General features: G+C 41.0%; 1 protein-coding gene across 9 annotated transcripts in view; it reads left to right on the top strand.

Annotated features, from left to right (window-relative positions):
- Window positions 1-23022, top strand: part of CACNB2 (calcium voltage-gated channel auxiliary subunit beta 2) — a 386015-nt gene that overhangs the window by 190956 nt on the left and 172037 nt on the right. The window lies entirely within an intron of this gene.

Below are 23022 nucleotides of genomic sequence, written 5' to 3'. Positions count from 1 at the left end.
TGAAATACAGCTTGCCTAGAAATTCTTTCCAAAGTGTCTCTTTTGTTTCCAGTTCCAGGCTACCCTAAATTCATCTAATGAAGAAAGAAAATGCTTGCTAACACACACCTGTGTGTGGTAATTACTGCTTCCTTCCAGGAGCTCTGGGGACAAAAGTATTAGCACGGGCAGGAAGCTGTGACATGCGTTGCTTAATCTATGTGATTTTAATGCCCTTTTATTGGGTCGCGTCTAAAATTTTCTAGGCGCACACTTGGCTTTGCCCCATTCAATTTCATGTGCCACAGTTGTACTTCTGTTGCCTCTGACATAGCTGCCGATATGCACACTGATTTTCAAGGGTTTCTGAGCAGTAGATACGTCACACACACACGTGTCTGAGCTTTTCAGATGCCACTGGCATTTGATTTAGAAATTAATCAGTACCTGTTTGTCCTGAGGGACATCTGGAATCATCATCCCCATACTCTTGCCTGCTTTCTAAGAATCTTATCACACACAAAATAGCTGTTAAGGTCGTTTCTGCAGAGGCATTGCCTGACGAATTAGGAAAATGTATCATCTGCCACCCGAGTGGCGGAGTACCCCAAATTGCCAAATACATGCCAGCGGTCATTTTGAATATTTTCAGCAGTGAAATTGGGCACAAATACGTCACGGTGGTTTAATTGGGATGTCAGTCTAGATGACTTGAAAATAGTTGAATGATTTATCATGCAGTTAATTTCAGTTCTGTCTTGAAGGATTAGGGGGACTCTGCACAGGGACCTTTTTCAATCCGTTTAAGTTACTTCGTCTCCCCAGATCCTAGATTTTTGTTTCCTGTGACCTAATCACTTCTTGTTTTAACTAATACCGGTGTTTGAATAGGCTGCTAAATACGCGGACTTTTGTCTTAATGGTTAAAGTTTAAAATAAGTCCTTATAAAGACCATTCTCTTTCCATTTAACCCCTTCATCCAATCATGCTCAAAATTCCCCAATGATGACAGAAACTATTCTTTCAATTGGGACAATAATATGAATGGATAGGATCCTTTATATACACATATGTATACGGATACATTTATGTGTGTACGTAAATGTGTTATGGAATAACTTTTTAGGATGCTGAATAAGCTATATGGTCCTTATTTTTTTTGTTCTAATCAAGTATGGATTTCAGTTTTTATATCACTGTACTTTTTTAAAGCCACTGCAAATCCCAAATGTACAAAAACACATTTATAAACCATACAGTTAATTCTTATCTTAGATTAAAATGATTAAAATGAAATTAATAAGTTCCTAAAGTTTGGTATAGGTAGTTACCTTTTCACTGCCGAAGGCAAAAAAAGTGTGAATCTGACTAGTATGTTTGTTGTCTATATATGAATTCTGGTATTGTTGCATTGTTAAGTTTCTTAAACTTGAATATTCTTTTTTTTTAATTTTTTAGCACACGTGCGCGTGCATGCGCACACAAACGCACACTTGTGGGGGAGGGGCACAGGGAAAGAGAGGGAGAATCTTAAGCAGGCTCCACACTCAGCATGGAGCCCAACGTGAGGCTCCATCCCACAACCCTGGGATCATGACCTGAGCCAAAATCAAGAGTCAGATGCTCACCTGAGCCCCCCAGGTGCCCCAAACTTGAATATTCTTTATGACTGAAATTGTGTGCACTCCCTCTGTGTCCTTTCCTCCCTTCCTTCAAACCAAAACGATCTCTCAGACTTGTGCAGGGTTTTCTCTTGATGCAGCATGTTACCCACAATTTCACTTTTTTTCTGAATGTGGTTGAGAGCAAGTGTTCGGCTCCAGTCAGGCTTGACTTTAAATATAAGGCCGTTCCCTTCGTAACTGTGTGATTGGCAAACTTAGGTAATTGTAAAATTAAGAAAAATTATACCTGCGTTTCGGGTATTTGTGAGAAATTTTCTTAAAAGTCACAGAGCACATAGACTGCTTAGCACAGTACCTCTAGTTACTAAGGGGACGCACATGCCTATGTCCCTTTTCTGCAGTGTCTAAAAATGCAAGAACTTAGCTCTGAGATCGCAAACCTCTCCGTAGGAGAGGCTAGGGAAACTTGTGAGCAGGTTTTTATTTGCATATTGGGAGGAAAGAGATTAAAATAAATAACAGTCCTGTGACGTGGGACTCCTAACTGGGTATCTGGCCCTGGGATCAGAGGGCTTCAAGAGGGCAAGTGGAAACTCTCCACAAACTAAATGTGCATATTTGAGTCTTTGTACCCATTCACATTTTCTAGCTTCAGGAGATTCTCCACGTGGCCTTCACCTCCCAAATGCAAAAGCGCCAGAGCTCCCGGATGGCACTGAGCCTGAAAGAGCAAAAAAGATGATGTAGGTTAAGTATTCTAAGAAGTCTAGGAATTTTTGAATTATTATTCTTTCCGTGTCTTTTACCTGTGCATTGCTAGAGCCGTTTAGAAGGAGAAAAACAAGAAGTTGACAACGGAGAAAAACAAGAAGTTGACGTGTGCCTGTGCATTCTGAGGGGAAGGAGACTTTCTCTTTCTTCCCTTCTGGGTTCTTTGGCTGGTCTCATCATGAAATTGACTTGAAACAGATGAACAGGAAAAAAAACAAATTTAATTTTGTGCCTACGGGAACCCATAAAAATCTGAGGCTCATGTAAATGACCAAAGCAGGCAGCTTTTATGCCTTTTAGAAAAAGAAACAATAAACTTGTGAAGAATTGACAGAACAGGGGTTTGGGCTTGAAGTAGCAAATTAGTGAAGAAATTACAAGGTTTGTTCACACAGTATTTTTGGCCTTGAATTCCCTGTCTTTGGTGGTAAGGATGCTTTCTATTCTCCTGGCACGGAGAGGGTGCCTTCAAATAGGAGATTTATTTTCTGCCCTCAGGGGGACAAAGGAGGGTCAGAGTACCCTTCGTGTACCAGCTGTTTCTTGAGTAACTTTAATTCAAAATAATAAATATGCCCAAATGGCATATCTTGGAGTCACATATTCTGCTCTGCAGGCCTGCCTTTGAAATCTCCAAGAGGTTTCACAATTCAGAAGTTGAGTTGGTAGATCGTTCCAGGATTTTATTGAATTAGTCTCTTAGCCTTGAAAATAAGTCAGTTAAATTTTAATCGAAGTATAGATGACATACAATATTATTTAGTTTCAGGTATACAACCTGGTGATTTGACATCTATCTATGCACACTATGAAATGCTTGCCACAATAAGTCTGGTTACCGTCTGTCACCATACAAAGTCGTTATGATATAATTGACCCTGTGCCCTATGTTGTACATGACATCCCCATGCTTTATTTTTTTTGTAACTGGAAGTTATACCATTTGGTAATACCAACTGGTGTTATACCACCCATTTTGACCATTGCCCTTCCCCTCTCTCCTTTAGCAACCACCAGTTTCTTCTCTGTATCCACGAATCTGTTTCTGGTTTTGTTTGTGTATATGTTTTGTTTTTCAGATTCCACACATGAGTGAAAGCATGTGGTATTTGTCTTTTTTCTGTCTGACTTATTTCACGCTGCATAATACCCTCTAGGTCCATCCGTGTTGTTGCTAACAGCAAGATTTCATTTATTATGGCTTTTTTAAATGAGTGTGTTCATATGTATGTGTGTGTACACACACACACACACACACACACACACACACACACACACATATATACCATGTCTTTATTCATTCATCTATTGATGGACACCTAGATGATTTCCAGATCTTGGCTATTGTAAATAATATTGCCATGAACACAGGGGATATATCTTTTTAAATTAGTGTTTTCATTTTCTTTGACTAAATCATACTGAGAAGTAAAATTGCAGGATTGTATGGCATTTCTATTTGTAATTTTTTGAGGTACCTCCATACTGTTCTCCATAGTGGCTATACCAGTTTACATTCCCACCAGCAGTGCATGAGGGTCTTCTTTTGTCCACGTCCTCACCAACACTTGTTATTTCTTGTCTTTTTACTACTAGCCATACTGACAGGTGGAGGTGATACCTCATCGTGATTTTAATTTGCATTTACCTGATGATAGTGATGTTGAGCCTGTTTCCATGTGTCCATTGACTATTTGTATGTCTGCTTAGGAAAAATACATATTCAGGTCCTCTGCCCATTTTTATTTTTATTTTTATTTTTATGTTTATTTATTTTTGAGAGAGAGAGACAGAGTGTGAATGGGGGAGGGGCAGAGAGAGGGAGACACAGAATCCAAAGCAGGCTCTAGGCTCTGAACTGTCAGCACAGAGCCCGACGCGGGGCTTGAACCCATGAACGGTGAGATCATGATCTGAGCCGAGGTCAGACGCCTTATCGACTGAGCCACCCAGGTGCCCCATCCTCTGCCCATTTTTAAATCAGATTGTTTGGGGGCGCCTGGGTGGCTCAGTCGGTTGAGTGTCCGACTTCGGCTCAGGTCATGATCTCGCGGTCCGTGGGTTCGAGCCCCACGTCGGGCTCTGTGCTGACAGCTCAGAGCCTGGAGCCTGTTTCAGATTCTGTGTCTCCCTCTCTCTCTGACCCTCCCCTGTTCATGCTCTGTCTCTCTCTGTCTCAAAAATAAATAAACGTTAAAAAAAAAATTTAAATCAGATTGTTTGGGTGTTTTTGGTGGTGAACTATATGGTTTTTTAAAAATATTTTGGTTATGAACCCCTTCTCAGATATATCATTTGCCAATATCTCTCTGTTCAGTAGGTTGTGTTTCATTTTGTTGATGGTTTCACAGTTGAGTCTTCAGTAAGAGGCATTTCTATGGAAACAAAATAAAATGAAGGGTTAATGATTAGAGCTAATTATAAACCCGGTCAGAGTTCTGTGGGTCATTGGTCAAGATTCCTAGATTGGACTCAAAGCATTTTCAGATAGAATAAGGACAGGGAGTAGCAATCTGACAGATTTCCTGGTTTGCAGTTTGAGTGTCTCTGGTCATCTTCCTGAGTGGCCACAACAGCAGGCATGAAGATTTTCCAGACATGAGCTGTTGTGGTGATGTCTCTGAAGTTTACATCAAGTTGTCCAGTTATAGTTTGCATGGCTTTGGAAAAAGAACAATGATTCCAAGTCAGAAGTGTGGGAGAAAATTGGACATTTTGGAAAATTGGAAATCGGTTATTTTGGAACGTTATAGCCAGACAGTGGAGAAAACTAGAAGATTTCAGGATCTGGTTAGTTTACAGGTAGAAAACATAACCTCAGAAACAAGTAACGGGACTGGAATCTGATACCCAGAAGGGTTTATTACAGTTTTCCATTGACACAAAATTTTTCTCTGTATAGTTACCCTATTTCTCTCAGAAACAATCAAAGTAAGACTAATTTGTTTGCAAAATAAGTCTAGTCCCATTAAACTTGGCTTGGTTATTTGTATAAGTGCTGTAAAAATAGCAATTGACCGTACAGACTTTTCAAAGTTTGCTTTGCTGAAACTTTTTACAAGGAATTTTAGATTGAACTCTTAAAAGACCTCTTGAGGCTAGGAACCCAAACCAAGGACTTACCATCAAGTCTGCCATCTGACTTTGCCTGTAAGACCTATACATTTGGGTTAATTCCTCCCTTCTTGAGGTTCCCCAAATATCCACAGGTTCCTGAGCCTGCCAGAAAGTGGCCTTCCTAATTCACTTGGTAAGGCTGTCTGGAACCCGTAAGCAAGGTAACAAGCTCTTTTTCCAACAGCCATGATTGGCTGCATTCAGTCAATAGCTTTTAGTTTCTTAAAGCCGTCTGGTCATATTTGATTTTACGCACGTTGTTTTAAAATATGGCATTCTAGTCAAGGCCTTGGTAATATTCCAATTGTGTCCTCTTACAAGGAGAAAAGATTCTTATTAAACTTATGCAAATAACTATATTGCCACAAAAATAAGAATAATCACTGAGTTTTCAAATTCTGGGGAGATCGGGTGGGTCAAAACAGTAATTGTTTTCTCTTTGTTCATGGGAACTCTTTAAAATTGCTGTAGGTCATAGGAAGATGAAGGAGGGGGTAGAAAGAAAAGGTTTTCCTTAAATCTGGAGAAATAAAACATTAAAGAACCAGCAGTGTTTTAAACAAAAAGTCATGAAAATTGTAATCATCCTCATCGGTTTGTTCAGCCCCATGTAATTAATTCTTGTTCTGCTTGAATCCAGTTTTTCCATTAGTTCTGGAAATTTTTACCCAGGTCAGTGATATGATCTTAAAGTTAATAGAAAGCTGTATTCTAGAGTACTGGTCAGAGTCCGTTCCATGAAAGTCTCTGAAGATAAAACATATTTGCAAAAGCATCAGAGTAAAGCAGTAGCTTCTGTAAATGACAAAAGAGTTAAAAATGGCCATGGTTAAAGATCTGATGAGAATTCATTATAATGCAGTTGACAAGGGAATTTGGTTGTTTCTGTAATATGCATTTTAAAATAATAACTAGAATTGTGACTGATGGCATTATACCAGGACACATCAGAGTTTTAGGAATTTCATATAATTTCTGGAACACTTATATTAATAATTTCCATATATATATATTGTAAAGGAAGTTTAGCATCACTTCTTATTTTTTTAACTTTTTTCAATGTTTATTTATTTTTGAGAGAGACAGAGAGACGAGCACAAGTCGGGAAGGGGCAGAGAGAGATGGAGACACAGAATCCGAAGCAGGCTCCAGGCTCCGAGCTGTCAGCACGGAGCCTGATGCGGGGCTCGAACTCCCGAACCGTGAGATCATGACCTGAGCTACCCAAGTGCCCCCTTGTTTTTAACGTTTATTTATTTTGAGACAGACAGAGAGAGAGAGAGAGAGAGAGAGAGAGAGAGCACACATGAAAGCAGGGGAGAGGCAGAGAGAGAGAGGGAGAGAGAGAATCCCAGGCAGGCTCCATGCTGTCAGCCTAGAGCTGATGCAGGGCTCAATCTCATGAACTGCGAGATCATGACCTGAGCCGATATCAAGAGTTGGACTTTTGACTGAGCCACCCTGGCACCCCAGCATCACTTTTTATTTGAGAGTGCTTCCTATCACCTCTTATTTGATGATTTAACGTATCAAATAAGCCTAATTAGTATAACGTCTCTCTTTTTATAAGGGGTGATGAAATAAATCTTTTGAGATATTCTAGGGACCCTCTAGAAAATCCCAAACTTAGTCTGAAGTCAAAAAGACTTCATTCAGAATTTGATTTGGGGAAGCTTGTTCAAAAATACTGAAAGGTTTTGGGGGGTGCACCTGGGTGGCTTAGTTGGTTGAGTGTCTGATGTCAGCTTAGGTCATGATCTCATGGTTTTTGAGTTCGAGCCCTGCATTGGGTTCTATGCTGTCAGTCTGGAGCCCACTTTAGATCCTCTGTCCCCCTTTTCCTGCCCTTTCCCCACTCATGCTCTCTCTCTCTCACCCTCTCTCTTTCTCTCAAAAATAATAAGCATTAAATTTTTTTTTTTAATATTAAAAGGTTTTGGGGACTTGACTAAATAGGATTGTGATCATTATGAAATTTAAGACTTAATTAGCTATTTAACCAAAGTGACAATAAAAGATTATAAAAACAAGTATAGAAGGTTACAAAGTTGTGAGCAAAACTTAGCTCATTTAATATTGAGAAGATTCAGTTTTCCTAAGTAATCCTTTGATTAAAACAAAATGGAGATCAGGAAATTATTTTGGTAAGACACAAAATCTTTGCTTTCTAGGAAGATTACTTAAAAGGTAAATAAAAATTTTTGCAAATCTCTTATTATCAGGAGCAGACCAATAGTTGAACAAAACTTTATCTCTCTTGCAGATGAAAGAAAATTAAGATTTAGTTTTATGTAAGCACACTATTAAAGCTTATTTTTAAAACCTTTATGTTAGTGACTCAACTTTAGCCAACTTGGTTACACAAGAAAAAATTCCCTCTCTCTTTTTTTCTGTCTCTCTTCCCAACTTCCTATTTCCATTCAGTTTGTCCTGGTTTCCCTTTTTCTTATTCTGAAATAACCAGTTGTATTTTAGTACAAAATTATTATCTTTTCTCCTAACAAAAATGCATCTCCATCCCTGATGCTTTTTCTTGCCCCAAAACCTATCTCACTTTTCTTGCATACAGATGTGTTTCCTTTATTTTTTCTACTAGTTTAATTACGCTTTCTAATTACAATTCATTCTTAACTCTGAGAAACCGTAATTTCTAGTAAAAACTAAGAAGTAAGCAATTGTGAGCTATATGTTGTACCAGCATTCTTTAGATTGGCAAATGTATGAATACATTTTATAATTCTTAGAAACATAGGCTTCCTAATAGTTTAATTTTTCAATGTGGTACGAGACATGTTTACTAACAGACCCAAATATCTTTAGTTCTTCTATAATAAGAAGCCGAAATTAGGTAAAACTTAGGTTCAGTAATTAATGTTTCATTATTCTGTTTTATTTAGAAATAATCTAGGTAATACCATAAGACAGTTGTTTAGGATGAGAACTCTCTAAAAACTTTTCCCCAAATATAGACTTTTTTCCAATTCACATATCCTTCATGTGGCCATTGATCGGTAGGATCTTGTAATCTCAATAGCAACTCAAACCAATAAGCTTTTTAATGGCTTAACCATGGGTACGACAGGTGTCCCAAAAGAGTACAAAAGGTGCAGCCCTTACAAGACCTAGAAAGTTCACTCTCAGAGTTAGCCTAAGAAAGCAAAGACCTTCATTATCACAGGGGATTAGAAACCTTTCATTTTCTGCTGCTAATCTAAATTTAGAAAAAGAAAGACTCTCACTGCTATTGATCTCAACAGATCCTGCAGGCAGCGATCCAGGAGACCGATGGGTTAGGCATCCTTACCTTCTGCTGGCTCTTGCCAGGGGTCCCAGGATCTTGCAGCAGCCGTAGCCCTGGAACAAACAGGCGGTCAGCCAGGAGAGAACCCCACATTGGGCACCCAAACTGTAGGGGAGGAAAACATTTCCCTTTTTCCCTTCTAGGTTCTTTGGCTGGTGTAACAATCACATCGAAATAAGACAGATGACCAGGAGAAAAGCAAATTTAATTTCATACATATGAGAGCCCATAAAAATATGAGACTCAAAGAAGTGACAAAGCTGAAAACTTTTATGCCTTTTAGACCAAGAAACAATGAATTCGTGAAAAAATGATGACCCAGAGAGGTTTGGGCTAGGGGCAGATTAGGGAAGAGGTGACAAGCTTTGTTTATACAACCTACTTGGCCTTGATCGCTGTCTCTGGTGTACTGATACACCGAGGGTATCGTCCCATGAGAGATTTATTTCCTGCTTTCTGGGAGGCAAAGGAGGGTCAGAGTGTTCTTCTTATACCAGCTGTCTCTTAAGTGACTTCAAAATAATCATTATTGCAAAGTGGCATATTCTGGGGTGCCATATCTGCTGTCCTTCAATTCCCATATATTACAAAACAAATAATGATCTAAGGTTATAGGTTCCTGCATCGTTTTTCAGGTATAACCTGTATTTCAGTGGAAACAAAATGTTACAAAGTCCTGGTGGCTAGTATACGTACATGAGGATGCTTTGAAGGATGACCGCAGGGATGCTGGCTTTAGGACCTGGAGATGTCAGAACGTGTGATCTCACCTCGCCCCATAAAACAGCGAGTTCATAGAAAAGCTAATTTTGCACCATCCTGACAGAGAGTTGCCAAATTATCTCTGCTGTTAAAATTGAAAAAAAGCTTGAAAGAGAGCCTTACACATCCCACTAATTCATTAGAAGTGATTGATATTAAAAATATAAGAAATATCACAGGAAACGTGTGTGTAGGAACACTACAGTCGCATCTCTTTGGGCCAGATATGTTCGTTCTGGCAAATTACGTCCCAGTCCTTTTTATAAGCTTACATATTTTTATGGTTGTAACTATAGTATACAGACTATTCCTAGGTGCTGCCTTTTTCCCTCGGCTGTGTTTTGAGATGACTTCTAAATCATGGCACAGTATAGCATTGTGCAAACTTACCGTGGTGTGTCGAAATAAAATGGTCATTTATTGTTGGCATTTTCGTTGATTTTACAATCTTGTTTTTATAGGTAAAGAAATCTGTAATAGCAATTTTGAGCATATGGTTTTTGGCTCTACTAAATCACTTCCTTGAGGTAAAGTCTCAGATGGGGAGCTATTTGCACAGTGAGTGGAGTTGAGTGTTTTTATGTCTTTGGCTCTGCTTTCCATATCTCTTTTCAAAATTATTGCACCAGTTGCCAGTGCCAACATAATAGTGATAATATACTAATTTTATAACGATACACCCCATGTTAATGTTAATGTCTAGTTACTTTAAAATATAAAAAAAAATTAGGGGTGCCTGGGTGGCTCAGTTGCGTCTGACTCTAGATCTTAGCTCCGGTCATGAGCTCGTGGTTTCATGAGTCCGAGCCCTGCGTCAGGCTCTGTGCTGATGGTGCAGAGCCTGCTTGGGATTCTCTCTTCTCCCTCTCTCTCTGCCCCCTCCCCGCTCATGCTCTCTCAGTCTCTCTGTAAATACATAAATAAGCGTAAAAAAGAAATAAAATGTAAAAAAAAAATGACACGGCAACGCTTTCATTTCTATTTAGTAGACTACTAGCAAAGGTGAATGTTAAATAAAGTATTTGTATATTCTTTGGACTTCTGTGTACGTATTTTATTAGGTTTCCTGGGTTTAGAGGCTAATGTCACTTTTATTTGTTAGATATTAACAGAATTACAGACTGAACTATTAGTTTTTTTCCCCGTCTAGTCCCTGCCATTGAAATACTTCCTTTCCTAAAAACTGATCTTCCAGGGTGCCTGGCTGGCTCAGTCAGTAGAGTTTGTGACTCCTAATCTTGGGGTTGTGAATTCGAGCCCCACGTTGGGTGTACAGATTACGTAAAAATTAAAAATTAAAATTGACCTTCACATTTATATCGCGGCACCCCGCTTATGTCACTCAAGGGTAGCTCGTGTGATGTAGTGGCATTAAAATCGACGCTAAACTGGTCACAAAACTTAAGCCTTGATTTTGGAAAGCCAAACAAAAAACTTTGACTTTGTTTAGATATCTCACTTACTTTTTGCAGAGAACTAATGACTGTCCACAAATAAGAAAAAGACCACATTTGGCTCAAGCTGTAGCTCACATGAGACGTGTGTTCTGTCTTGTCTTTAGGTTCATAGAGTTTGCACCGTCGAGGGCAGCGTGAGCCGGTAGGTCATCAGGTTGTTGATTCAGGGCTGTTAGAACTCAGAAAGGGCTCTTCCACCCTAATAGCTTCCTGTGGGGCTCCCCCTTAAGTGGTCATACCGGTGGGAGGGGGGCTGTCTCCCCAACTCTTCCCCTAGGGTTGGAGAACTGGAACTTTCTGTACTCTTTCTTGGTAAGAGACCTGCGGTCATTTTGACTTGAATGTAATGTTGTTTGTTAAGCTTACAAACGGTACTTGTCTTTAAACCTTCGTCCGAGTGTAGAACCAATTATTTGGGTTAGTGGCATTTCAGGCATCAGAAAAGAAAAATCTGACCCTTGAGATCATACATAAGATCCTTAACTGTGTTACCAACACATAAAATAGATCTGCCACAGTCCCAAAGGTTCCACACCCTGTGCTACAGGTGCCCTCTTGACAAAGTCTGTTTTGTACCATCCTGGGCCTCCTCATCTTCTTACTTACTCATGGAGGACAGAAAATGGCCTTGATTTGAGAACATGATAGGATTTAGAACATGATAAAATGGACAGAGCCCACTGCATGGAAAGGGGAAGAACGAGATTTTTTTCTTGGTTCGAATTCTTGCGTCTTCATTTGGAAGCAAGTCAATTAACATGTCTAGGTTTGTTTAATCACCTAAAATGAAAGTAGTAATTCTTATCTCTGGATTCCTCTATATGGGAGGTTGTAAAGGCCCTTGGGGGTGATACAAAATACTTCTCAGAATCTCAGCATCTCAGAATAGCTATTTCTAGTTTTGTCTTTCCTTTGAAGCCCTGATGATTGCTTGAAGAACGTACCTTCGATACTAATACGTATAAAATCAAGTCATCTAACCTCACATTATTTTTCCCCAATTTTTTCTTTTTTTTTCCTTTCCATTTTTCTTTCCTTCTTTTCTTTTGGACCTCTCTTGTCTTGGCATCAGCACAGGTATTTCTGCATCGTGAAACCTGAAGAGCCTGAGATTCCCCCCTGCTGGGTCCAGGTTTATGACCATTTTCATGACTTGGTTTAATAAGGTTTAATGTTCAATAAAAACACAGGCTTGGAAATATTTCAAGGCTAAGTGCCACATCAGCGGGTTTTGTGAATCATTCCCAGCTCTGCTTCCATGGCTTTTACAGTGGGTTTTCAAGGTAGACTGTGAATAATTAATGCTAATGTGATGTTTGGGTGTTTTTTTTTTAACACAAAACTCTGTGCATGCACTCGGATATAACAATATGAAAGGGAAGTAACTTCACAATATTGCCAAAAATATTAATCACCTCCACGTGATATGTGTTGAGTACTACCCAGGTGAAATTAAGTGAGATCTCTATGGTTGACAGTGTTACCATTTATTCAGATAATGTTAACAAGATAAAAAAAATAGGTATGCATCTGTGCAAATACAGTGACATCAAGAACCACAAATGTCTCTATTATAGACAATAAATATTGAGAGAATTCTCAGGGTTAAAGATTGGTTGCAAGTGCAGAAGTTGTGGAATTCAGTTCAACAGCGGTTAAAGAATAGGTTTGTGAACAGTCTCTTTCATATGATTGAGTTAACATGTTTTTCTCTGTGGAGATCCAAGTTCGTTATGGGGCTTAATAGAAGTCTATATTGGGGGTGGGGAGGGGGAAGGGCGCCTGGGTGGCTCAGTCGGTTGAGTGTCCCTCTTCGGCTCAGGTCATAACACGATCTCACAGTTCGTGAGTTCGAGCTCCACGTCGGGCTCTATGCTGTCAGCTTGGAACCTGGAGCCTGCTTCAGATTCTGTGTCTTTTTCTTTCTGCCCCTCCCCTGCTTGCACTCTCCCCCAAAAAATATTTTTCAAAAAAGTTTATATTGGGACACCTGGGTGGCTCAGTCACTTAAGTGTCAGACTCTTAATTTTGGCTCAGGTCATGATCTCATTGTTCATGGGATCAGCCCCCATGTTCGGCCCTGCACTGATAGTGTGGAACCTGCTTGGGATTCTCGCTCTCTGCCTCTCCCCCCCAGTTTACACGCTCATGCCCTCTCCCTCCCTCTCTCTCTCTCAAAAATAAATTTTAAACAACAAAAACAAAACAAAATATTTTTCAAAGTTATTATATGTATTTTTAAAAAAAATGTTTAGGGGCGCCTGGGTGGCTCAGTCGGTTAAGCGTCTGACTTCGGCTCAGGTCATGATCTCACGGTCCGTGAGTTCGAGCCCCGCGTCAGGCTCTATGCTGACAGCTCAGAGCCTGGAGCCTGTTTCAGATTCTGTGTCTCCCTCTCTCTCTGCCCCTCCCCTGTTCACGCTCTGTCTCTCTCTGTCTCGAAAATAAATAAACGTTAAAAAAACAAAATTTTTAAATAAAAAATAAATGTTTAATGTTTTTATTTTTGAGAGAGAGAGAGAGAGAGAGAGAGACAGAGCATGAGCAGAGAAGGGGCAGAGACAGAGAGGGAGACACAGAATCTGAAGCAGACTCCAGGCTCTGAACTATAAGCACAGAGCCCGACGTGGGGCCCAGACTCACAAACTGTGAGATCATGACCTGGGCTGACGTCAGACGCTTAACCAACTGAGCCACCCAGGCGCCCCTATGTATGTATTTCTTAATGTTTATTTTTGAGAGAGAGAGAATGCACACACGAGGGGAGAGGAAGACAGAGGATCTTTGCACTGACAGCAGTGAGCCTGATGTGGGGCTTGAACTCTCGAACTGTGAGATCATGACCTGAGTCGAAGTCAGACACTTAATCATCTGAGCCACCCAGGTGCCCCCAAAAGGTTTATATTTTAAAGAGACCTCCAACCTGTCTTCTCTTTTGTGTTTCCTATGAGTGGTAGGAATTCAAAGACTGTTGTAGAAGTTGCTGTGGGACTCAGGGACCCCTTGAGAATGTCACTTGACTGCTTCTGTCTCACCGTTGAGAGACGTGATGTTGTAGCCGGAACATCTAGTTGGTGGAGACGTTGAAAGTTATTTGTTTCAAGAGAGCCCAAAAGAACAGTTGTTCCTGAGCTCCAGATTAATAAAACTACTCCAGCTTATAAAAGACAGTTTGTGTGGATAATAAAGTGTCCCCGTTGCTGATGCGGTATCTGCTTTTGGGCTGAGAAAATATGTATCTGTTAAATTTCTAGAGCTGAGTGAGAATGCCTGTCTCCTCTGGGACTGATTTAATGCCAGGAAAAGTGAAGGCATTGTGCTAAGTGAAACGAGGCGGCCACAAGATGGCAAATGCTGGATGTTCCATTTAGATGAGATACTTGGAACAGACCAACTCATAGAGACAGAAGGGAGAACGGTGGTTGCAGGAGCTGGCGGGGGGGGGGGGGGTGCGGGGGGCGGGGGAAGGAAATGGGGAGGTGTGTCTAATGGGAACAGGGTTTCAGTCTGGGATGATGGAAGTTCTAGAGATGGATTAATGGTGGTGGGGGCACAACAGTGTGAACCTACTTAATGCCACTGAACTGCGCACTTCAGAATCGCTGAGATGGTAACTTTTTTGTTGTGTCTGTTTTACCACGAGTTTTGAAACGCAATTAAAAAAACAAAAGATCTTTATAGTAAGCCTGTATGTTGAATGAGGCCAAATGCCTCGTATGTATTATCTTATATAATTCTCACAGCAACCCTGTGCAGTAGACACAGGATTTTCTCTAGTGAGGAAGAATCTGAGCACAGCCAGGGATGTCTCACGTCTAGGGAGCCCCCGGGCGCCAGTGACAGAAGCAGGAGAAACCACCCACCTAATCCCGCCAGGAGTCAGCCAGACACCCTAGACCTTCTGCAGACCAGCTGCATGGTCCTCTCTTAGAGTTCATGAAAATCACCCAACAGGCCGGCTGCCCCCATGGTCTCAAAATTAACTCGTGCTTTAAACATCCTTTTAACCCTCTGGGGGCGCCTGGGCGGCTCAGTCGGTTAAGCATCCGACTCTTGGTTTCAGCTCAGATCATGACCTCACGGTTCGTGAGTTTGAGCCCTGCATCTGACTCTGTGCTGACAGTAGGAAGCCTACTTGGGATTCTCTCTTCCTCTTTCTCTGTCCCTTCCCCACTCAGGCTATCTCTCTGTCTCTCCCCCAAAATAAATAAATAAATAAATAAACTTTGGGGGCAAAAAAAATCACTTTAACCCTCTCTAAATGGACCACTTTCATTCAAATGTTTTTTTTTTTTTTTGATGTTTTGTTTTGTTGTTTTTTTTTTTTAATCTCCCAGGATGGTCCATTAGAAATATGAAATGAGCTGTTTTTCCCTTATCTTTATGTCCCAGCTCCTTTTCAAAAAAACAAGAGCAGACTCATTCCCACAGGGAATGTATGTAAAAGCCAAGTAAAGATATTTTCGTAAAGACTATGTTTATCCCATTTTTCTTCTTTTCTTTTCTTTTTAAAATTTATTTATTTTTTTCGTCGATACCATTTTAAAACAGTTTTTTTTCCTTGCTGGAATCCACATTTATAACCAGATTGCACTAAGGTTTTGTTGGTGGTGGTAGTGTGTTTACTTCGGGGGGTGTTGTTTTGTTTTGTTGTGATATGTTTGTTTTGCACTTTTAGGCTTTGGACCCAGTACATTCTATATCCCATCACCCTGGTGGATTGAAGATTGCAAGACCATCCTGGGATAAAATAAGTTACGTAGAACAGGGAAGAAGCCCCGTTAGGGAATGGGGGGCTAAGAGATCTTTCTCTGATTCTGGTGCTTGTTGCCTCTTTTTTTTTTTAAGTTTATTTATTTATTTTAAGAGAGAGAGGGGAGAGGAGCAGAGAGAAGGAGAGAATCCCAAGCAGGCCCCGCACTGCCGGTGAGGAACCTGATGCCAGGCTTGAACGCACAGACAGTGAGATCATGACCTGAGCAGAGATCAAGAGTCAGATGTTTAACCCACTGAGCCACCCAGGCACCCCTGGTGATCAGTGCCTCTTAAATCCTTCTACCCCTGTTTTTCAACTGGGTGAAATGATGAACCTGGAGACACTTGCTACACGGAAAACGCAGTGTCTTTCAAAATCTTGTTGGGAACACGTGCTATTCCAATGTTCCCCGTTTCCTACCTTTTTTATTTTCCCATGAGAAACCAGCTGGTTTGTGCCAGCTGAGAGAAATCATTTCCAACCCCGTATATCTGCATCATTTCCTCTCTGCCCTTAATTCGGAACAAAGGAAACAAAATAATAGGCCAACACAATGAATTAAATCAAGTTCTTAATTACGGAATTAGGAAACTTTTTAACATCATTTAAGAATTCCGTGCTTGCATTTCTTTCAAAGTTGTAGAGTCTATTCAGAGCATTTTCCTGATTAGTTCCTCAATTCAGTAAGTCAGAATGCTGACAGTTTGTGCAAACCTAGGAAAAATAATTGTGACACTTAAAATACAAATATAGACATGCAGAATTTCAAATCCTGTATCCTCTTGGTGCTTTCTCAAGGCCAGTTCAGTTTTTCCTAATAAGGACGTTTGACTAGCTTGCAGAGCTCTTGACAGATGATATTTCTACAGGTCTGTTTTTTTCTGTGCGTTCACGGCAATGCCTGAGCTGAATGAGCTACATTGGCCTTATTCACCAAACGCGTATGCTGCCTAAAAGTGCATTTTAGCCCAAGTCAGTCTCCTTATACTACGTTCTTACCCTCAGAAAGGATAACGTCTCCTTATTTGGTATTCGTGTTTTCTTTCAGATTGCATGAATTGAGATGACTTTTACATAGCACGCCTCATTACCGGGCTCCTCTGCGAAGCAGGGAAAAACATGGCGTCTGGTGTTGGTAATTCTTACACCACCAGAGAACATAACTGCTTTATCGCACGGGGCTCTGAAGATAGCACATGTCACCACTGTATGAATGCTCTTAGGTTATGGAATTTGGTCAGTGACTAACGTTATCATGCATGTGTACTGAAGTAGAGAACAGTACGATTGATAAATGATGAGGGAGAAGAGTAGCCAGAATAGTAGGGTGATAAGCAAGTACATGGGTTAAAAGCATTCCAGGAGTTCCATTTATGAGAACTTGTAGACACTTTGTTTTACTGTCTGTTTGTTGCTTTGGAAGAGCTTCTCTTAATGAGACTTGTGCTTTTCCAATAATATATACTTCATTGTTATATGAAGGACAAGAGGCTACATGGTTTTCGTTGCAGAACTGTGTTTTAAGTAGTACTGAAAGGAACCATTTCTTCATAGCATTGCATGGTGTTTTTTTTTTTTTAATGTTGATTTATTTTGAAGGACAGAGAGCATGAGCAGGGGAGGGGCATGGAGAGAGAGGGAGACACAGAATCTGAAGCAGACTCCAGGCTCTGAGCTGTCAGCACAGAGCCCGATGCGGGGCTCGAACTCGCAAGCCGTGAGATCATGACCTGAGCCAAAGTCAGACGCTTAACCGACGGAGCCACCCAGGTGCCCCATTTCATGGTGGTTTTTAAGGGAGAATGTTTTACGTATAGTATTTAGCAGAATTTGAAATTATTAGGATATTGGATTTTCTCGTCTTCTGAGAAAATGGATGAATATATAATTTTGAATCCATAAAATCTATGAATGGTATATGGGGACATATTTTCACTGTCAAACATGCATCATGTTGAGTAAAATTATAAATTATAGTAATATTTTAAGAAGGTCATTTTTCTTCTTCATGAAGTGTTTTATTCAGTAGCAGGTAAATGTGATCTGTTCCGTACAAGAAAAATGAAAGATAAAAAGCTTCTTATAATTTTTTTAAGGGGAATATGGTTCCTAAACAATAATACAGCTTAAATTTTAATTCTAGGGGTGCCTGGGTGTCTCAGTCAGTTATGCGTCTGACTTCAGCTCAGGTCATAATCTCATGGTCTGTGGGTTGGAGCCCCGCGTCTGAGCTGTAGGCACAGAGCCTGGAGCCTGCTTCAGATTCCGTGTCTCCCTCTCTCTCTCTCTCTCTCTCTCTCTCTGCCCTTCCCCCGCTGTGCTCTATCTCTCTCATCCTTCAAAAATAAACATAAACAATTTTTTTAAATTTTAATTCTAGTTAATCTGAAGCTTTCAAATTAGAATTTAAAAATGTATGATTCTATATGAAATCTGTATTTTTACGTCCTTGGAAAAATCTTTGTGAAGGATATGACTCTTCTCAGCTGTTGTTAGCTCAAGAATTTTATGGTATAAACTAAGTGTGTAAGCATTTCTTTTCTTCACCCTGGGCTGATCTGGGTTGATTTAGTGTAAGGTACGCACCAAAGTAAAATGACCTGCAAAGACATCTGAAACTAATAGAAGGGAAAAGCAGAGAATGTAGTGCCCCAGGGATTAAGAACTTTTTGACGTTTCTCATTCATTGGCCTCTGGTTTGAGAGTCTGAGCTTAGATTTCCAGCTTAATTTTTCTTAAAAAAAATATCCTTATGCTGCTCTCTGGCAGTTGAGGGCTTTGTATTAATCATATCTATCCTAAAATATCTGTTTAGTCTGCTAACTCTGACAACGGCCCTTATCTATGTGTTTGGCCAAAGGAATTAGAATGAAATAGTATGACAAAGTTTTATTTCTAGCACAAATAAGTCTTTCTAGACATCAAACTCTGAGTATTCTGGTTAACGTTTTGAAAACCCTTGATATTTATCAATACCAGCAAGTGGCTGATAGCTCAATGAGTTCTTGATTAGTATTAAAATAGAATTGATGAAGGGGGCCTGATTGGCTCAGTCAGTTAAGCGTCCGACTTCAGCTCAGGTCTTGATCTCACAGTTCCTGGGTCAAGCCGCTTGGCTTGTCGGGCTCCTTGCTGACAGCTTGGAGCCTGGAGCCTGCTTCAGATTCGGTGTCTCCCTCTCCCTCCCTTTCTCTGCCCCTCCCCTGCTCACACTCTCTCTCTCTCTCCCAAAGTTAAATAAACTTAATTTTTTTTTAATTATTTAAAATAGAATTGATGTTTCTTTAAAAAAGCTGGTATGGGCTTTAATTGTATGAGTGACATTGGGCACACCACCAAATGTCTCTGGGAGTCCGTTTCCTTATTTTTACAATTGAATAATAATGATATAAGCCCTATCGACCTCAAGGACCAAATACCAAAAATATGTACATCTTGAAACTAGTAAAGTATGGTAATAAGGGATTAATCATTTGACAAACATTTGTCAAGGACTGACCTGTCATTTTCCCCCTGACTTGAGCCCTTACTCTGCTTGCCTGGAGATTCCAACAGTCTTGGGAACAATCTCCTTGGTGTACATACAGTCCCTTGAGAGCTTCTCATAGTGCCTGGTCCCAATCCTTAGTCCACCCTCCATATTTTCTACCCCTGTGCAACCTTGCTCTGCCCTTGAAAGGGCCCAGAGGCTGCCAGGAGAGTCCTGGGGAGAGAAAAATGGCAGCCAGTGCCAAGGAGTGGGGCCCGAAGGGGGGGCTGAATGAGGTAACAGGGGTCACTTGTGTCTGGTGTATCCGAGGCCAGAGGATAAAGGCTTAAAAGAAAGCCAGAGTTAACTGTGTTGATTTGTTAACTGTGTTGATTTGTTTCCGTGTAGTGTTCGTTTTGCAAATTGTGTCTCAAGACGCAGTGGGACCAGAGGCCTAATAGCAGGGGAATGGGGGTACGTAGGAGAAGAAAGGTAGAGCAAACAGCGAGAGGCAGCTTCTCTGCCTCTGAAAATAGGTTCGTTGCCTACATAGTCTATGCAGGGATTGGCAGCATTCAGAGAATTAAAATATAAGACATCTATTGGAACCACGTGTGGTTTCTTTCTTCAGGAGTCACTTCCGAAGTGAGGCTATTACAGTGTTTCAGGGTGCCTAACATAATTAATACCTCTCACACTTCTTGTTGTTTGACTTTTCTAGAATTTTGGATTCTGGATAAAGAGCCTATCTTTTGTAAATCTTACCTATAGCTGTTCCTTTCTAGGTGTGAACCTAGTTAGAATAATCATATTAAAGAAAAATGTGGGCACCTGGGTGGCTCAGTCGGTCGAGCGTCTGACTTTGGCCCAGGTCATGATCTCACAGTTCATGAGTTCGAGCCCCACATCTGGCTCCAACAGAGCCCACTTCAGATCCTCTGTCCGTCCCTCTCTCTTCTGTCTCTCTCTCTGTCTCTCTCTCCCCCTCCCCTGCTTGCACTCTCTCAAAAATAAAAGTAAAAACATTTAAAAAAGAGAGAAGTTTTTAAAAACTGGGTTTCCATATATAACCGTTTGGTATTGATTTTGACGCAAATGATCATAACTCTCAAATAAGTGTAGCCGTTACTTTTTTTCTTTTTATGCCACAGCAGAGTTTTTGGTAGAGCTGAGAGCTCCACTTATAATCAGAGAAGTGTCTGGTAGGAGTCCAGCTGGTTAGGCTCCCTGTGCAGCGTCTGAAGGAACTAACGCACAGGTAAAATATGAACAACAAGCAAACAACAACAGCATCTCTCTGGAAGGATTTCACAGGGATGTTTCTGCTGCACCTGGGCTGTAGCGCCCCCACCAGATCCCAGGAGACGGGATCTTTGCAGCCCGAGCAGGTCTCTGGTGCTTCTAACATATCTTTCAGTTTTGGGGCCGGAGCTCCCGGAACCCCATCGGTGCCACCGTGGCCCGGACCTCTACCCAGCTGTTCTTCTGCACACTGATGCCTGATTCATCCACGTAACCGGCCAGTCTAGCACCCGTGTCGTATCCCGCTCATTTCAGGCACTGCCGAGACACCCGTCACCGGCAGCATCATGTCCCTTTGACTTGCTGTGGTTCATCATCATTGAGTTTTTGGGTTTTTTTCCAACGTCTCCAACAAGCCAAGTTCCAGCCTCACGGCCTTCGTGGTTGCTGTTGTTTTTCTTGGAGCATTCTTTCTGTCCCTTCTTCTTGTTCGTAAGCTTTCAGTGAAGCCACGATTCTTCAGAAAGGTTTTCACTGACTTCCCTCCACAAAGCGGTTTCTCCTATGTGTCCCTGTCACGGAACTGAGTCCGTTTCCTTCATACAAATGCAATTATGTGGCTTCCTTAAGGTTCACACCTCTCGCAGACTCAGTTTCTTTTACAAATGCTTCCTCATGCCCCCTTTATGATCTTGAAATGAAAATCACAGTTAATGTGAACAACTATCACGAAATGTATAAAACTCCAGTAAGTACTGATTTCTTCTTTAATTTTTTTAAGTGCTTATTTATTTTTGAGGGATAGAGAATGCAAGTGGGGGAGGGGCAGGGAGAGAGAGAGAGAGAGAGAGAGAGGGAGACACAGAATCTGAAACAGGTTCCAGGCTCTGAGCTGTCAGCTCAGAGCCCAACACGGATCTCGAACTTGGGAATGGTGAGATCGTGACCTGGCCTGGAGTGAGACACTTAACCAACTGAACCACCCAGGTGCCCAGTAATTGATTTACCCTTAAGTCATGCGTGTTTCAGTTTGTGATCGTACAGATACGACCACACTGCAAGATGTGACAAAGTCGTCACATGTCTGCCCCTGTCTGTAGGTGCCGTGGCTGGGGCAGCTGTGAACGAAGGTTAACGGTGTTATATCACACTGGGGGGTGGCTCTTGGAGACAATACTCAACAATTCTTGGTAAAGTCCCAAAGAAAGTACAACCTTCCACTGATTGACACAGGACGTTCATTTGTAGAAAATTCAGTATATTTGATAACTAACCAAAAATGCTTTGTGCTTATATGCAGAATAGAGTTGGGTTCTGGATTTGGATCATTTCATCAACAGCTTTTTCACCTGCATAAGTTCCAGCAGGACAGAGGGCATGAGGGGTGCACACCCATTTTATTATGACGTGAGACTGTTGTGCACAATGCAGGACATTTATACCCCTGGCCACTGCCCACAAACAGCCTATAATGTCCCTCAATTATTGAGACAACCAAAAATGCTGCAACAAATTTCTGGAACACCTTTTTAGAACACCTGGTCTAGGCTACAAGCTCTGCTGAGTGCAGAAGCCATGTTTGCCTTGTCTGTGCTGGCAGCCTTGATATCTAGCAGATGATCATAGCAGTGCATGATAAATAATTAAGAAACGAACGGATGGATGAATGAGAAAGCATGGAAACAGGGAAACATGCTCATCCATTCAGTTAAAAAGTGTGTACAGAGCAACTACCATAGATGCTCTGCGCTGGTCTAGGACCTCGGAATACAGCAGTTAATGAGACAAATACCCCGAGCTTGCTCTCTCTCCGTATATGAAACTACTTGGTGACTGTAGTGACACCTAGATTTCCTATAAAGGACGACTGTAACTTTGGTGTATCGAGTTTTGTTTAATTCAGAACACATACTTTGTATAGTTAAGTCACTTGATTATGATGGAGAAAGCTGGGTAGAAAATAAAAAGCAGTGGAAGGAAGTCAGGTTGGTGAACTGTTTTTAAAAAGCAAATAGAATAAAATGAGTGCCTGAAAATAACATAGTTATTTATAGATTCCTTGTGTCTGTTTACACGGCATCCTGGGCCAAAACATTTAAATCAAAATCATTTTGTTGTTGTTGTCAGTTACATGGCAATAGAGTGCTGTAAGGGGCTCTTTTCCCCTGAGCAATACATTTTACATTTAGTAAATTTACATTTAGTAGGTGTATTGGAGGCAACAGACGTGCCTTCTTGAAATGAGGTGAAATCGTAAACCTGAGTGTTAAGAGGCACCCATCGGGGGCATCTGGGTGGCTCATTTGGTTAAGTGACTCTTGATTGGGGCTCAGGTCATGATCTCACAGTATATGAGATCAAGCCACACATCAGGTTCTCTGCTGACAGCTTGAGATTCCCTCTCCCTCTCTCTCTGCCCTTCCCCCACTTGCATTCTCATTCTCTCTCTCTCTCTCTCTCTCTCTCTCTCTCTCTCTCTCTCTCTCTCTCTCTCAAAATAAATACATAAACTTAAAAAGAAGAGGTGCCCATTTGAGCATTT

Source organism: Panthera pardus, unplaced genomic scaffold (assembly GCF_024362965.1).
Source record: "Panthera pardus isolate Hobbes unplaced genomic scaffold, ASM2436296v1 HiC_scaffold_6, whole genome shotgun sequence".
Lineage (NCBI taxonomy): Eukaryota > Metazoa > Chordata > Mammalia > Carnivora > Felidae > Panthera > Panthera pardus.
This window is presented reverse-complemented; position numbering and strand designations above follow the sequence as displayed.